This window comes from Podarcis raffonei, chromosome 16, assembly GCF_027172205.1.
Source record: "Podarcis raffonei isolate rPodRaf1 chromosome 16, rPodRaf1.pri, whole genome shotgun sequence".
In the NCBI taxonomy this organism is placed as follows: Eukaryota; Metazoa; Chordata; class Lepidosauria; order Squamata; family Lacertidae; genus Podarcis; species Podarcis raffonei.
Window position 1 is genome coordinate 15375564 of NC_070617.1, and position 5872 is coordinate 15381435.

The 5872-nt window shown below is 44.0% G+C and overlaps 1 long non-coding RNA gene across 1 annotated transcript; it reads left to right on the forward strand.

Moving 5' to 3' along the window:
• Nucleotides 1–387: 387 nt before the first annotated feature.
• LOC128403819 (uncharacterized) lies at nucleotides 388–5265 on the forward strand. Its single transcript, XR_008328009.1, has 2 exons — nucleotides 388–797; nucleotides 1997–5265. It is a non-coding gene; the product is annotated as an uncharacterized LOC128403819 (long non-coding RNA).
• Nucleotides 5266–5872: the final 607 nt, after the last annotated feature.

Here is a 5872-nt window from a genome sequence, read left to right on the forward strand (position 1 = left end):
AGCCTAGCCCAATGCTCTAACCACTATTTCACATTGCCTCTGTTCTTCTCATTGAGGTAGTCAATGTGTATATTGCACAGGATGGGTGATGGAATATTTTCCCGTTGATGTGGGATTTTGTAGGACCAGAAGGAGATGTCAGGTTCAAAACTACCCTGAGGTAGTTTAGGCAGAGAAAGGATAAAGCTGAGGAAGTGGGATATAAACGAATAAGAAATGCACCCCACTAACTAGTGTTCCTGATTGAATGATAATCTCTTTAACAAACAAATCCCCCAATCTCAGTGTCACTTCTGCAAGTTTGGAAAACCAAAAAAAGGAAAAAGACGGGGGGGGAGGGGGGAGAAGGGCGCCTCAGCTTCGCACACGCGCAGTGAGTCACTGCGGCACACAGCAGACGTCACGTAGACCGCCTGAAACCGGTTTGAACCAGATGGAGCCGGCCTGCGAAACTCCCCCTCCCATCGACAGTAAGAGCGGAGGTTGCTGCGACACAGCCGGACGGTGTTTTTCCACCGCCTCGTTGCCTCACGTTTGGTATCCCTCCGCGCTGCGTGTGTCCCGGCCCCGCCCCCACTCCTCTGAATTCGCCTCAGCGAAGCTGAATGTCAACACGGCGGCCATTTTGAGGGCGTGATAACGTTGCTCGTCGTTATTTTTCGTTTGTTTTCTTGCTCCTCGTCGACACTGATACTGAATCCTCATTACAGCAATATGGAGCCGAAACAACCATGTCGACTCTTCCCTGGTTTGATGCCCTCAGCCCACCTTTTACACCCTCCTCTTAGTGAACTGAGGTTTAAAATCATTCTATAAATCTGTAACAGGAGCTGAGAGATAAAACCTGTTGGTGTGGCCACACGCATTAAGCACGTTTATTAGGAGCAAAGCAAGGTGTATGCGGTTCTTCCCTTTTTATGTCTTTGTTTTGACTTTTATAATCTCACCTCCAAGCCTATTTTATCCTCACAACAACCCTGTGAGGTAGGTGAGGCTGAGAGTGACTGGCGCCAAGGATCACACACACACAGCTTCATGGCCAAAGCTGTATATGAACTCTGGTCTCCCAGGACTTAGCCGATGACACTCTTTAACCACACCACACCACACTGACTTTTAATTTTACATTAAAAAGAGAAAAAATGCTTCTCCCCCTCTCCATTTTCCTCACAGCAACCCTGTGAGGTAGATTAAAACTTGACATTATGGACTTCCTCATGGCCAAATGCAGATTTGAACCAGGTCTCCCTGACACTCTAACCACTGCACAACAAAGCCTCTCCATTTTATGTACATTTATGCTCAGATCGGCCCTTAGCCCAATCCAACAGTCTCTTCTGTTGACCTTATTTGCCATGGGCCTCTGCCCCATAGAAGGCAACTGTACCTACAGCCAAGTAAACACACTTAGGATTCATGAGGCGTCAAATGCCAAGAGGAGGAGGAGAGTTTTAAAGTCTGCCCTCCATATGTTGTGCATACCATGGAAAATTCTCTGGTGGTGGAGGCCTATATATGTGGGCATCCTGCCTTTCCTGTATCTTAATACTCATTTATTATATATATTTATAACATCTCATTACATCTTTGTGTTAGGCACTTTAGTGATGCAGTGGTTGTGAGCACCAGTCTAAGACTCAGGGAGACCTGGGTTCAAATCACCACTCCACAAAACCGATATTGCATCTTGGCCCAGCTCCACAGGGTTGTTTTGGGTCTCGAAACATGGATGTGGCCATGCAGCCTGGCTTGTGCTCTTGAAACAAAGGAAACAAAGGCTAGATAGAGAAAACCCAGCAAAGCTAGGTTGTGAAAACTAATTCAAAAAGGTTAATATAGTCTTGCAAACTTGTTGCAGAGAGGAAGTCAGTTTGACATTTTGTAGCTAGGTTAGGGATGAATGCAGAAAGGCAATGGGACTGCTTCTCCAGTATACAATTACTGTACGTACATGGGAACAGGCCAACTTGGGCAACCCTAGTTTCTTAATTTACAGAATCACCTGGGTTGAGCTGGCACTGACAGGAAGGCCACCTTAACAAAAGGATGAAGAAAGGAGCAGTAAGAAGTGTAATTAATTATTTCTGGAAAGTATTAATTTTGCAAGGAAATGCTAATTTAACACCACAGCTTTGCAGAGAACACACATTTAAAACGAGCACATTATATCCATTCTGTTTAATGGTGCCAGGAACTATGTTTTGTGCTTATTATGACTGTTGGCCAGCGGAAGGAGCAGCCAACACAAGTGAGTGAGACTGTACCTGGCTATAAATAGAGGTCTCCGCCCCTCTCTTGTCAGAGGTGTAGGGAGCGCCAGGCAGATAGGACTTATTCTGGTGATTGGGAGGAGAAGAGAAAATGGGTTTAAAAAGGAAAATAATAACATAGATGAGTTGCTTTTTAAACTATAACTAATATTTTTCATAGTAAAATGAGAATTTTAAGCTACTAAAATATTAACTATAGTTTATATTTTTTATTAAAAAGATTGGAGTTAATAAGGCATCTGATCCTAAAAATCATTAGGACAGGCAATAATTTAATGAAAAAGAGAATGGAAAATAGAAGACTGAAGAAGAACTAAACCTTTAAAAAACAGGGGAAACGGTTAATTGTTGGCAGATTATGGGCTTCTAAAAGTCCCAAAAGAAAAGGCAGGTAAACAAAACTTAACTGAAAACTAAGAAAAATATAAAGATGAAGATTTTAAAGAAAATCAAGAAAAAGAAAATATTTGAAGATAGAAATAAAAGAAGATAGAGGGGGGAGCTATATTTACATTTCAAACTAATTGAGGACTAGTTTTGAATGTAAAAGTAGATGGCTCTGAAGTCTGCTTCAAGCAGAGTGCAAAATGAAGAGAAGATGGCAGGCTTTTGTTTTAAAAGGCAACTAGAGAGAGGCCTTTCCATCTGAAGAAAGGGTTAGGCTTTTGTTGCTGAAGGTAGAAAAACCAAGACTGGGAAGACTTGGAAGAGAGGAAGGAGCCATAGAAGATAGAAGGGTAGAAGGCAACTTAGAAGAGGATCCAGGAAGAGAGAAAAGGGAGGGAAGGAAAAGGAGCAAAATCTGTAACAACTGTGTCTGAAAAGGATAGCAAAGAGGAAGGAGGAGATGAAAAGGACAGAGATTTGTAATTGTTTGCAGCCATTTTGTGGCGGCTTCTCCTCAAGGACTTTGTGAAAGATGTTCTTTTTCAAAGGGATGCAGTGGGAAGGATTTCCTTAAAATATAAGGTGTCAAGGACTAAAATAAGCATCTGATACACCAGCCTTAAAATGGGTTGGCATCTGACACCTAATTCTGAAGTTAGGAAGAGTCGTTCCAGCAGCCAGTGCAAATTGGTGAAGCTAGAAAAGATACTGAAAGCATTGAGAAAAAAAGCAAGAAAACTCCTGAGGGAAGAGCCTTACTTAGCTTTAGATCAAGAATGAAGGAGCAAATATGCGGTGAAGACGGTGAACTTCTCGGTAGTTGGTAACCTAATGGGAAGGCTCTGTAATCTTAGTTTTCCTTGTCAAGGGCTGTTTTGTGGGGTGCGGGGAGCAGGGGTGTTGGTGTTGTAGGTTTCTCTCTTTGCAGGCATAATTGCGCCCGTTGTCTGTTGCCGAGAAGCTATTGCTGAGAAGCTAACAGGCAGTCTGCACGTGCTTCGTTTCCGTCCCACCGGTTCCTGAGGTTAGCGTTTTTTCCATCCAGCCCCGAGAATGGTTAGCTAGCATCTGCAACCCTCCCCAGAATGAGCGAGTCGAGAACCTGGTGGACAGACAGAACACTGCAGGTAGCAGCAGCAAAAACACCCACAGAAAAAGGGGTGAGAGAAACCAGCCTGTTGGACTCCTGTTGCGGGCCTCCCGTCGAGGGAGGAGGGTAGGCACCCAAATCTTGTTTAGTTTTTGTCCCTTCAGGTGTGTTTGTGAATGTAGATCTAGAGGATTCCCAATGTTCCAGTCTTGATAATTAACTTAAAGCAAAAAAAGGAAGGAAGCCTGTTGAGAATGATTCCAGTGTGGGGAAAAACAGGAGCCTTTTTGAGGAGGAACATCCTGCTGATGGCAGCGCTTAGAAAAAGAGGTGGCCGCCTCTTGGCACCTGGGAAGGAGCAGCAGCCACTGGAGAGGAGCTTTTGCTTAGAGCAATGTCCAGTCGAGGATCCTGCCGGGGTCAAATTGCATGTTTTCTCTTTGGAAAGTGCTAAGTATACAACCTCCTTGACAATCAATCATGCTAGCCTTGATGGGGGGAGTGGGGAATGCACTGGGGAGAGGGATAAACACCCGCTTCATTCTAGCCTCTTTGCAGGTACTGTAGCGTCCCCAGGTGGCTTGGTTTAGAACGGTAGTCCTGCAGTATTGTGGCAAGGTCACCACCCCAGAGGCTGGAGCTCTCTTTGCCTAGGAAGAAAGGACAGTGCTTAAAGTTGGCGTTTGTGCTGGAGCCCTGGTCGTTCAGCCACTCCTTTCGGAAGAGCTGGGAACTTGAAAGCTAAGTTTTCCTTAGGGGGCTAAAAAGCAGAGAATTCTCCAGCGTCAGTGTATCATGTGGAAGGGGCTGTCTGGTTGGACGGGGGCGGGGCGGGTTTTAGGGAGGGCACGGGGGATGATAACTTGTTCTCGGATTCTTTTCCCAGGATAATCGTAACGTTAGGCCTGGAAAAAAAATAAGATTATTAAGCTTCTAGACTGGCAAGTACTACTTGAAATATTCAGAAAAGACTTTCCTTCCAAGTAATGGCCAATACTCATGGAAAGGTCTCTGTGAATCCCTTGGGTCCAAAATGAACAGAGCTGCTTCTCTTGCATTCCCTCTAAAGGGCAGGAGCAGAAAACAACTTGCAGATCTGGAGGGTCTTTGCGGGGGAGACCTGCTTAGCTAAGAGTTGGCAGGGGTGGGGTTGAACTCTTCATGCCTTTAGTGGTTTGTGGTTTTCTTTTGGCATTTTTTGCAGGTGCTTAATATGTCTTAATGCCACTGTAGAGGCTTCAGGGAGAAAGGAGGAGCTTAATGATCCTGGTGTGGGATTCCTTCTGATGGTAGCTTGTATAATTTTTCCAAGTAAGATTCTGCTTTTGATTGCTTTGTCTTGTGTATGAGTTCCAAGTCTAGGAATTATTTGCATTGATGAACATTCTTGCGTAATGAATCCTGTAACATACTGAAAACAATTCAACGTTAACAATGACAAGACTTAAACAGCTCATGTAAGCAGATTAATGATTAAGTCCTACCATTAAAACGGAAAAAAAGATTGTCTAATGCTCATAGTTCGATATGTGTCTTGTCTTCTACGGGCGGTGGGGGGGCTTGGTAGGGAAACATTTCTTGTCTAGCCCTTTTTCAGATCCGTCTTCAGAATACTAGCCTCAAGGAGCCTGAGAAATACAAGGCCTCATAAGCAGAGGGAGCAGCTTCTTGGTGGAGGATAAGTAAAGGCAGAACCATCCTATGCTATTACTCCTTTGATTGATGGAAAAAGTCCCAGATGTTAAACAAGTGAAAGTCCAGTGCCAACCAAGGGGGGAAAACCCACAAGGTCATAAGCAATGAAGCAGGCAGATTTGAAGTGTGTGGATTGAGTGTGAAATGCCATGATGATATTCTGTGAAATTCCCAAAATCAATGCAATGAGGAGGAGGAGGAGGAGTTGGCATTAAAGCAGTGAGAGAGATCCCATTTCTTCAGTGTGGGAGCAAAATTGAAAAAGAATCTTCAGGGGAGCGGCAAATAAGCTTTCTACCAAAGTGTGATACCCATTATTTGATACGCAATATTGCTAAATCTTAATGGAATTGGAAGAGAGAATAATGCGATGTTGAAATATTCCTAAATCTAAATGGAAACGAAGAGAGAATAATGCAAAGCCACGCTA